Consider the following 12,072-nt stretch of genomic DNA (forward strand, 5'->3'; position numbering starts at 1 on the left):
GCAGATGTGTGGATCTGAAGTTACACTTACAAACTCTGAGATGCGCATTCACAAGTTGCGAATTATGGGTTTTACAAGTGCAAATCATAGTCTGCTCTTCTTCGGATATATGGCACCATCCTACCTTCATAAAATAATGGATGCTCTCAAAGCAGGAGAAGGCTACAAGAACATTTCAAAGTGTTTTCAGGTAGCTGTTTCCTCAGATTGTAATGTTATTAAGAAATAGCAGTTAACAGAAACAGTGGAGATCAAGGTGAGGTCTGGAAGATGAAGAAAACTTTCTGAAAGAACTGCTCGTTGGATTGCTAGAAAGGCAAATGAAAACCCCTGTTTGATTGCAAAAGACCTTCAGAAAGATTTAGCAGACCCTGGAGTGGTGGTGCACTGTTCTACTATGCAGCGACACCTGAACAAATATGACCTTCATGGAAGAGTCATCAGAAGAAAACCTTTCCTGCGTCCTAGCTACAAAATTCAGCGTTTGAAGTTTGCAAATGAACATCTAAACAAGCTTGATGCATTTTGGAAACAAGTCCTGTGGACTGATGAAATCAAAATAGAACTTTTTGGCCACAATGTGCAAAGGTATGTTTGGAGAAAAAAGGGTGCCAAATTCCAGGAAAAGAACACCTCTCCAACTCTGAAGCATGGGTGTGGATCGATCCAGCTTTGGGGTTGTGTTGCAGCCAGTGGCACAGGGCACATTTCATTGGTCGAGGGAAGCATGGATTTGAATAAATACCAGCAAATTCTGGAAGCAAACATCACACCATCTGTAAAAAAGTTGAAGTTAAAAAAAGGATGGGTCCTACAGTAAGACAATGATCCAAAACACACCTCAAAATCTACAATGGAATACCTCAAGAGGCACAAGCTGAAGGTTTTGCCCTGGCCCTCACAGTCCCCTGACCTAAACATCATTGAAAATCTGTGGATAGAGCTCAGAAGAGCAGTGCATGCAAGACAGCCCAAAAAACTTGTAGAACTGGAAGCCTTTTGCAAGGACGAATGTGTGAAAATCCCCCAGGTATGAACTGAAAGATTATTAGCTGGCTACAAAAAGTGTTTACAAGCTGTGATACTTGCCAAAGGGGGTGTTACTAGGTACTAACCATGCAGGGTGCCCAAACTTTTGCTTCGGGCCCTTTTCCTTTTTTGTCATTTTGAAAATGTAAAAGATCTCATCTCATTATCTCTAGCCGCTTTATCCCATTCTACAGGGTCGCAGGCAAGCTGGAGCCTATCCCAGCTGACTACAGGCGAAAGGCGGGGCACACCCTGGACAATTTGCCAGGTCATCACAGGGCTGACACATAGACACAGAAAACCATTCACACTCATGGTCAATTTAGAGTCACCAGTTAACCTAACCTGCATGTCTTTGGACTGTGGGGGAAACCGGAGCACCCAGAGGAAACCCATGCGGACACGGGGAGAACATGCAAACTCCACACAGAAAGGCCCTCGCCGGCCACGGGGCTCAAACCCGGACCTTCTTGCTGTGAGGCGACAGCGCCAACCACTACACCACCGTGCCGCCCCAAAATGTAAAAGATGAAAATAAAAAAATTTTTTTGCTTAAAATATAAAGGGAATGAGTCATCTTTAACTTTATGCCTTTTGGAGATCATTTCATCTTCAACTTGCTTAACTGCTCACAGTCACAGCAATTTTGACCAGGGGTGCCCAAACTTTTGCATATCACTGTAGAACCATTCATGTAGAAAGGCGTTACTGTAGTTGTAAGTTACCAGAAGATTCAGATTTGTATTTTATGTGCAACGAATGTAAAATGTGGTTTCACACTGATTGTGAAAACATGGGTCATAAAACAGTAGCACAGATCAAAAAAGATAAGAACTTGAAACATATACAATGTCAGCTGAAGAAACAAAAAGGTAGAGGCAAGAAATTGTAAAATAGATGAATAGATAGTGGTTAAGTTATATGTTTTGACAATAAAACAACTAAACAATATATTTTGTTTTTCTTCTCATTTTATTTATCATACATGATGGGATGGGTTCATCTACAAAGGCGGGATGACTAATGTAAGTACCGATTAATAAAATGGTGGACGTGACGGATGTCTCTGAAACTGGAACAAAAAAGGTAAGATTATACATTACGTAAATAAATGTCACAAAAATAGTATTGCAGGACGGAACACTTGTTATACATGGGATGGAACAGCATATAAAATCCTGAAACGCAATATAAGAAAATACGTGACACCACATTAAAATACGTGACGGTACTGTTCCGTCCCGGTGTTCTGTAAAGTTATCCTACCTCTTGGATTTGTCCTACCAAGCCTACTGCGCATGCGCGAAGCCTACTGCGCATGCGCAGAACGTGACGTCATTACAATTAGCAAGTTCTCATACAGACCGTTTTATTATTCAAAACAAGTCATTACAAATTATTTGACTCGGCCAAAGACTCGACCACTACGCACAAAACATAATCAGCAAATGCGTGAAATACTCACCGATTTTCTATCAGCCCAGCTGATCGGTAGGACAAAACTACTGTTGAATTTTCCTACCCTCCTGGATTTTGCGCATGCACAGTAGGCTTGGTAGGAGTCCCATTTTTTTAACTTCCTCACTACTAGGTGTCAAACATACAGCCAGGACAGGTTCAGTAAGGTTTTAATCAGGTCCACCAAATGAATTTATATCTCGTGTTTTAAATTTAAATCCTCTGGACTGTAATTAAATTGAAAGACTGGGAAAAGGGCTAGTTTCTGTTACACTAAGAGCCAAAATAAACCCAAGGCCATAGCAGTTATTGTAAAACAATGCTAGTAACCTTCAGCATTATGAACTGACCCGTGCTTAATGCTGTGGGGAAAAATATTTTCAGGACGCTGCAGTTGCTGGGATCCAAAGTTATGTAATTTGATCTCAGCTGCACAAATGCAAACATATCAGAGATGAAAATTAATATCCTCAGTAAAGGACCTTTCACTTCTTTCAGAATCTTTTGAGATGAGACTTTGTTTTAGCGTCTGGCTTCAAATTTTAGGGGATTTTTTTCACTTTCTCTTTTGATTTTTAGTTTTTGTTTGGACTGCATTCTTCATTTCTGATATTTACACAGCTACGTACTGGAATTAATGGTATGGCCTGTATTTGACCCACAAGAGATGTTAAGTGCCTGACTTTATTAAGTTTTCAAATAGTAGACGTTTAATATCTCAAGGTCAGTAAGCTATTCCAAGGATGGCTCACATTAATGGGACTGTTACTGGCTCAAAATGTCATGTATATCCATCCATCCATCCATCCATCCATCCATCCATTGTCTGTAGCCACTTATCCTGTTCTACAGGGCTGCAGGCAAGCTGGAGCCTATCCCAGCTGACTATGGGCGAGACGCGGGGTACACCCTGGACAAGTCGCCAGGTTATCACAGGGCTGACAATGTGCATAATCATGTTTAAATTAAGAAGAATGTACATCGTCCCCAGTGTGTCTTGAGTTCTCCATGCTATTTTGTATGGGTAGAGAAGAAAAACCTTTATTCATCACATGTACACTTAAGCACAGCAAAATCCTCAGTAAAGGACCTTTCACTTCTTTCAGAATCTTTTGAGATGAGACTTTGTTTTAGCGTCTGGCTTCGAATTTTAGGGGATTTTTTTTTCACTTTCTCTTTTGATTTTTAGTTTTTGTTTGGACTGCATTCTTCATCTCTGATATTAACACAGCTACGTACTGGAACTAATGGTATGGCCTGTATTTGACCCACAAGAGATGTTAAGTGCCTGACTTTATTAAGTTTTCAAATAGTAGACGTTTAATATCTCAAGGTCAGTAAGCTATTCCAAGGATGGCTCACATTAAAGGTGGGGTACGAGATTTTGGAATAACGGTTCCTGCAAGCCATAATTTGAAAAGAAACACGCCCGCCCTCGCCATGCTCCCACCCCCCACCGTCTCCACCCCTCCTCCCCCTTATAAAGCCTGAGAAAATCAGCCTTATAATGGGTGTCTATTGCATTACACACCAGTGGAGAGAGCTTGGAAAAATAGCTCAAACTTTCTCATTTAAACTGTGTTTTCAGCCCCAATTTTCACTCCACACACATAATTTTCTCAAAAGTAGTAGCCACACTTGTCCTGATTCACACAATGTGTCTACCTACACGATAGGACTTGCAGTTTTTGAATGAGAAGCCTGAAAGTGAAGAGAGCACAGCTGCGCAGCCTCATAGACTGCCATTATAAACTTAGCAGAAAAGTCACTCGTTTTTAACTCGCTCTATTGACCTCATTTTTTACACTACAGGCAAAAAAATTACATCAGTTTGTTCAGGAAAGCCTTGTGGCACTCACTGTGAAAGAATTTTGTGAATATCTCCTTCTGTTTTCGTGTAAATCCCCGTTGTTTGGAGGAACCTTTTTCTAGGCATTTCTGTCTCTCCCTGCTGGCTCTCTCTCTCACATACACACAGAAGGGCTGGGCTGCTCGGGCTTCAGTCTGATTGACGTGTCAGTATTCAATCATTTTGAGGTGGTACCTCGATATGATTGGATGGTGTTTTTCCTTTATTTTACACTGTAGACTGGATTAAAATATTTCGGTTTTGGGTCAAACCTTCTATTGTACTGCTTGCAACATCGGTGTGAGGAGCTTTTCAAGCAATATGGAAAAAATTACTCCTGAAAAACATCTCGTACCCCACCTTTAATGGGATTGTTACTGGCTTTATTGTAAATGTCATGTATATCCATTCATCCATCCATCCATTGTCTGTAGCCACTTATCCTGTTCTACAGGGTTGCAGGCAAGCTGGAGCCTATCCCAGCTGACTATGGGCGAGACGCAGGGTTATCACAGGGCTGACAATGTGCATAATCATGTTTAAATTAAGAAGAATGCAGATCGTCTCCAGTGTGTCTTGAGTTCTCCATGCTATTTTGTATGAGTAGAGAAGAAAAACCTTTATTCATCACATGTACACTTAAGCACAGCAAAATTCCTCCTCTGCATTTAACCTATCTGAATCAATGAACACACACATGCGCGCACACACACACACGTGAGCAATGAGCACACCCACACACATACCCAGAGCAGTGGGCCGCTATGCTACAGCACCTGGGGAGCAATTGGAGGTTAGGTGCCTTGCTCAAGGGCACTTCAGCTATGATACAGAGGGAGGGGAAAGTGCTGTTCATTCACTCAACTCCCCTCACAATTTTCCTGCCAATCCCAGGAATCGAACCGGTGACCCTTTGGGCCCAAGGCTGCATCTCTAATCTTCAGGCAATGACTGCCCCCAAAACAGATATTGATCAGAGTTACAGCAGGAAAAAAATAACAGGAACAAAGCAGAATCTCAAACAAGCAGGGCAAATGTCAGAATGTGATTCTTCCATCTCCAGAATATTGCCAAATAGACTGTTGCCCATGTCCTGTATGATGCAGATCAATTAGGTCCTATAATTATAATCTGCATGCCTAGACTTGTTCTTTAACAAGCTCCAAAGTACAGTGGGAGAGGCTTTTACAAGAATTATACAAATTAAGCAATGCAGTCCTATTTTATGTCATTTATACTGACCTCTTTTTATATCCCATTAAAGAAAGCTGAAAGGCAGCTCATGACCCATTCAACAGCAATGCTCTTGACTACAAACCTGCTACAGGGCACCTACAATAACTGTAGGAGAGGGTCTCCCAAACTAGGGGTTGCTTGTTTTCCAAAGAGATTCATGAGAGAAACTTCATTGTCCTCCTGTTTTATTCATTTACTTTGCAAGTTTAAGCAATGCATATTTGAATGAAGAAACATGATTAAAGATGGGGAAAACTCCTTAGTTGTTTGCTTTTCTGACTTTCAGGTTTCCGAAGCAGGAGCAGGGACTATTTGAAGGAGAGGGCAGGTTTTGAGGGACATCATCATATAATATAATCTCATCTCATCATCTCTAGCCGCTTTATCATGCCCGGATCACTGCACAGGCTTCATATGGCTTCAGCCTAGGGGCCCCCTGCCTCGCAGGGGGGCCCCCAATTGGTCAAAAGAAAAGAAAAAAACCTTCATATTCATTGGCTCAAAATGAATATTTAAATAAACGGACGCTGAATGGGTGAGGCAAATCCGCCTTCCATATATAAACGTGAGACGTCACGCACGACGTCACTCCACAGTTGAACAGTGAACATGTGTGACAGAAAATACGAGAGCGATGCTCAAAAGCACAAGGCGCAACAGCAAAAAGCCCAACGTGACAAAGCTCTATTGAGCAATATACCAAAACTAACAGGGTTTTTTAAACCTAATGAAACCCAACTGGCAAGTGCAAGTCATCATGACACTAGCGTAGCAAACGTTATGTTAGCTGCAGCTGCACCCAGTAGTACTACTAGCTCTGGTGAGGGTGAAGGACCATCTCTTTCAGACCCCGTCCCATTTGTGGATGAATGTGCCACTGCCACTAGTTTCACAAACAACTTATCACAACTTGTGCAATTGACAGTTGCATAAGTTGTGATAAGTTGTTGTCAATCTAAACCTTATAGTTTTTGGTGTTCTGTTTTTGCTGGCCCAGCTGTACAAAGTTTAATAATGAAAAAAAAAACTTTAAAATGTAGAAAATAGACCGTTCTTTACAGGTAGATGGGATAAGATGGTGGTGGCTGGGGGGGGGCTACAGCAACTTGTAGCCTAGGGGCCCCTGGCCATGTTAATCCGGCCCTGCGCTTTATCCTTCTACAGGGTCGCAGGCAAGCTGGAGCCTATCCCAGCTGACTACGGGCGAAAGGCGGGGTACACCCTGGACAAGTCGCCGGATCATCACAGGGCTGACACATAGACACAGACAACCATTCACACTCACATTCACACCTACGGTCAATTTAGAGTCACCAGTTAACCTAACCTGCATGTCTCTGGACTGTGGGGGAAACCGGAGCACCCGGAGGAAACCCACGCAGACACGGGGAGAACATGCAAACTCCACACAGAAAGGCCCTCGCCGGCCACGGGGCTCGAACCCGGACCTTCTTGCTGTGAGGCGACAGCGCTAACCACTACACCACAGTGCTGCCCCATATAATGTGAAATGAATAAACAGGCTACTGCTCTCAAACTGAAAGACAACACTCTTGAGTAAAGATGGGGGAAACTCCTTAGTTGTTTGTTTTTCTGACTTTTACTGCACGTGTCTCTGGGCTATATTCAATACAGTGTTTAATAATGATGTGTAGTCTGTTATTTAAACTGGCTGGCTTCTGTTTTTCAGGCCTGTTGACTCTGCTTTGAAATGCTCGGCTTCAAGTAATCAGAGTTTTATGGTGATATATCAGTAACGTGGAAAGAACCTGAAAACCAGTCAATCAATCAATCAGTGTGTAGGGGGTGGGGTTCTGTGTTGTTAATCACACGTGCACAAACATTTCTGTCTCATCGCACTACTAATATAACAACAAAAATGTGTCATTTTTAACACTCGGGATAAAATATGTTGTTGTTTACTGTTGTAAACTCGTGATTTGTCATGTTTTCTTTCACATGACTGCTTGTTCTTGCTCGAGTGAATGCCCCGCCTACAGACAGACTGACAAATCGCATGAAGAGGGAGGAGGAGTCAACAGAGAGGTGCTGTTCTACAGAAATAGAAACTACACAAAAATATCTGAATTTCAGTCTGCTGGATTGGGACACCTTTACTGCTCAACTCACTGCATTAACCCACACTGGAAGTAGCAGATCTACACCGACAACACAACTGAGTAAGAACCTGTGTGTGTGTGTGTGTGTGTGTGTGTGTGTGTGTGTGTGTGTGTGTTCTCAGTTAAAGTCATATTTTTGTCCAGTGTATGAATTATGTAAGAGTGACGTGGCGGAATCAGCTGTTTTCTGAAAATAATCAACATCAGCGTGGAAAATGTCATTACACTATCCTGTAGTTGATTTTAGGCTAGAAAACCTCGTGTTTTAAAGATTATAGCAGATCAGCAGAACAACGGTTAATATGGAATAAAGGTGTACAATATATACATCAAAACAGTAATAGTAGTTAGTAAATAAGTTAATAATAATAATTACTAAGTGCAGCAAAGACACTTTTTAAAATTAAGCTCATTAAGAAGAAAGATTGCACTGCCCACTGTGAACATTAGTTTGTAGAGCTAACTTTGGTATTGCCTTCTTTAGACATTTAATTTTCAGCGTTAGTTTTACTTTCTATTTCGTCCGGTATTCCCGGTAGATAATAGCCATGAATTATCCAAAATCAACTTCCTCTAAGGTCTGACACACGGGAAATGATACGCAGTGGGAAAACCCCGTATACAGGTTAGTACAGTGAATTCAGATAAACTGGGACAATTAAACCAGTAGTCGTGGCTCATCCACCATTTACATCAGCTGCAGAATGAATGTTAATGTTCATAAAGCCCAACTCCATACTTTTCAAATTCTGTTGACATGCTACTGACCTCTTTTGAGTGACAAATATTAGCTAAAAATATTATTTGACAGATATAAACCAGTATTCCATTCATTTGGTTGTCTTTTTGGTGTTGCTACCATGTTAATATCTGTTTATACACGATTAGAATATGTTGATGAAATTGAAAAAGAGCCCTGTCATTGAAATGTGATTTCCTGATGTCATCCATGTTCTTTCAGGGCTTAAGCCCTGAATGTTTTGATGCCTGCCCCAAATGTTTTTTCCACCTCAGGAAAAATGCCTCTATTGTCACTTATGAGCCATTCCACCGAATCGGTGCCATTTCCGTCCCTAGAAAATTATATGTATAAATGCACATAAAAATGTACTTTAAAATACATTTCCTTATTACGCAGAATGTCCTGCACATTGATCTGATTTAAAATTTAAGATATATAATTGTAAGGATTAATAAAAACTACCTAAAACACTGAAAAATAACATGCGCAACCTGTCCCTGCACTCTAACTTTATACTTAACTATGAAATATTATGATTAAAATCCTTCAGAAACAGTATTTTTTCTTTTGCACTGTTGTGTGACTCCATATCCTATCCATGGTTTAAATATATTTTTTTCATAAGAAATCCACAATATCTTAGTTAAAGTACATATTTTAGTCGTGTCCCTGGGTTTTCACTCAGTCCTGTTACCCAAACATATTACCCCATCTGACAAATTTGGAACATTCCATAAATCACAGGCTCAACAGGAAGTTACATCAGTTGTGTCTTCTGAAGGCCATGGGAAGACCAAAAGTTAGTTCTCTCATTTACTTTTCTGTATATTTGATGATTTTTTTAACTTTGACTGATAAGGTCAATGTCAACATACTATCCTGTTACTTAAATTATTTCTTAGATGATATTTGTTTATTTTAAAAATACAGATTTTTGGTAAATCACTAGAATGTGCTAAGTGTGGTCATGCTATTAGTGAAGACGCCATGTGGCTTAATTCCATGTATTAGCTAATCCTAGGCTAAAAACTCAGTCCTGTTACTTTGAGTTTTGGTAACAGGACTGAAAAAATGCAGCCACCTTTGACTTCCAAACCTTGTAAAAAAAATAAATAAATAGCGTAGCCTTTTAACATTTTGAATAGTTAAATATGCGTGTAATTATAATCAGTGTTGAAAAGATATAACAAATTAAGTTTAATTTGGGAGTGGTACAACAAGCAAATGGTACCCATTCGGTGGAATGTCCCTTATACGTTTACACCAGTAAGCAAAATATTGAAAAAATGTGGTCAGCTGGAGTCATGTGTCTTGGAGGAAACATATGATGACCATCTCCTCTCTGGTTGGTAGCTGTCATGTGATAGTGGAAACCTGTCTGCACTATGAAGTACAGTGGTGCTTGAAAGTTTGTGAACTCTTTAGAATTTTCTACATTTCTGCAAAAAGATGATATAAAACATGATCAGATTTTCAAACAAGTTCTAAAAGTAGATAAAGAGAACCCAGTTAAACAAATGAGACAAAAATATTATACTTCATTTATCTCATCTCATTATCTCTAGCTGCTTTATCCTTCTACAGGGTCGCAGGCAAGCTGGAGCCTATCCCAGCTGACTATGGGCGAAAGGCGGGGTACACCCTGGACAAGTCGCCAGGTCATCACAGGGCTGACACATAGACACAGACAACCATTCACACTCACATTCACACCTACGGTCAATTTAGAGTACCAGTTAACCTAACCTGCATGTCTTTGGGGGAAACTGGAGCACCCGGAGGAAACACACATGGACACGGGGAGAACATGCAAACTCCGCACAGAAAGGCCCTCGCCGGCCACGGGGCTCGAACCCAGGACCTTCTTGCTGTGAGGTGACAGCGCTAACCACTACACCACCGTGGCGCCCCATACTTCAGTTATTTATTGAGGAAAATGATCCAATATTACATATGTGAGTGGCAAAAGTATGTGAACCTCTAGGATTAGCAGTTAATTTGAAGGTGAAATTAGAGACAGGTGTTTTCAATCAATGGGATAACAATCAGGTGTGAGTGGGCACCCTGTTTTATTTAAAGAACAGGAATCTATCAAAGTCTGATCTACACAACACATGTTTGTGGAAGTGTATCATGGCACAAACAAAAGGAGATGTCTGAGGACCTCAGAAAAAGCGTTGTTGATGCTCATCAGGCTGGAAAAGGTTGCAAAACCATCTCTAAAGAGTTTGGATTCCACCAATCCACAGTCAGACAGATTGTGTACAAATGGAGGAAATTCAAGACCATTGTTACCTTCCCCAGGAGTGGTCAACCAGCAAAGATCACTCCAAGAGCAAGGCGTGTAATATTTGGCAAGGTCAGAAAGGACCCCAGGGTAACTTCTAAGCAACTGAAGGCCTCTCTCATATTGGCTAATGTTCATGAGTCCACCATCAGGAGAACACTGAACAACAATGGTGTGCATGGCAGGGTTGCAAAGAGAAAGCCACTGCTCTCCAAAAAGAACATTGCTGCTCATCTGCAGTTTGGTAAAGATCATGTGGACAAGCCAGAAGGCTACTGGGAAAATGTTCTGTGGACAGATGAGACCAAAATAGAACTTTTTGGTTTAAATGAGAAGCATTTTGTTTGGAGAAAGGAAAACACTGCATTCCAGCATAAGAACCTTATCCCATCTGTGAAACATGGTGGCGGTACTATCATGGTTTGGGCCTGTTTTTCTGCATCTGGGCCAGGATGGCTTGCCATCATTGATGGAACAATGAATTCTGAATTATACCAGCGAATCCTAAAGGAAAATGTCAGGACATCTGTCCATGAACTGCATCTCAAGAGAAGGTAGGTCATGCAGCAAGACAATGACCCTAAGTACACAAGTCGTTCTACCAAAGAATGGTTAAAAAAGAATAAAGTTAATGCTTTGGAATGGCCAAGTCAACGTCCTGACCTTAATCCAATCGAAATGTTGTGGAAGGACCTGAAGCTAGCAGTTCATGTGAGGAAACCCACCAACATCCCAGAGTTGAAGCCATTCTGTACGGAGGAATGGGCTAAAATTCCTCCAAGCCGGTGTGCAGGACTGATCAACAGTTACCGGAAACATTTAGTTGCAGTTATTGCTGCACAAGGGGGTCACACCAGAGACTGAAAGCAAAGGTTCACATACTTTTGCCACTCACAGATATGTAATATTGGATCATTTTCCTCAATAAATAAATGAGCAAGCATAATATTTTTGTCTTATTTGTTTAACTGAGTTCTCTTTATCTACTTTTAGGACTTGTGTGAAAATCTGATGATGTTTTAGGTCATCTTTATGCAGAAATATAGAAAATTCTAAAGGGTTCACAAACTTTCAAGCACCACTGTATGTCAATGTAATGAATTTCCTGGCTACACAGTTATACTTTGTGACTATATAGGGCACTGTTATAGAAGCAAGTTATTTATAAACATGTTGTCTGTGGACCTAAATGAGCATGCATTGCCTTTTGAGTCTGGTTCCTCTTAAAGGAACAGTCCACCATACTTCCATAATGAAATATGCTCTTATCTGAATTGAGACGAGCTGCTCCGTACCTCTCCGAGCTTTGCGCGACCTCCCAGTCAGTCAGACGCAGTCAGACGCGCTGTCA

At 41.0% G+C, this 12,072-nt stretch overlaps 1 protein-coding gene across 5 annotated transcripts in view; it reads left to right on the plus strand.

Annotated features, from left to right (window-relative positions):
• The first annotated feature begins 548 nt into the window (after positions 1–548).
• LOC132893290 (tumor necrosis factor receptor superfamily member 14-like) overlaps positions 549–12,072 on the plus strand; it is a 29,920-nt gene continuing 18,396 nt past the window's right edge. For 2 of the 5 annotated variants that reach the window (XM_060932258.1, XM_060932256.1), the window contains exons 1-3: positions 552–1,030; positions 2,041–2,115; positions 5,859–7,752. The gene's annotated coding sequence lies outside the window, so the exon portion shown is untranslated. Of the gene's footprint in view, positions 1,031–2,040; positions 2,116–5,858; positions 7,753–12,072 lie in introns of all 5 variants that reach the window. The other 3 variants (XM_060932259.1, XM_060932257.1, XM_060932260.1) reach the window with 3 other exon arrangements.

The sequence above is a fragment of the Neoarius graeffei genome, chromosome 10 (genome assembly GCF_027579695.1).
Source record: "Neoarius graeffei isolate fNeoGra1 chromosome 10, fNeoGra1.pri, whole genome shotgun sequence".
Classification (NCBI taxonomy): domain Eukaryota; kingdom Metazoa; phylum Chordata; class Actinopteri; order Siluriformes; family Ariidae; genus Neoarius; species Neoarius graeffei.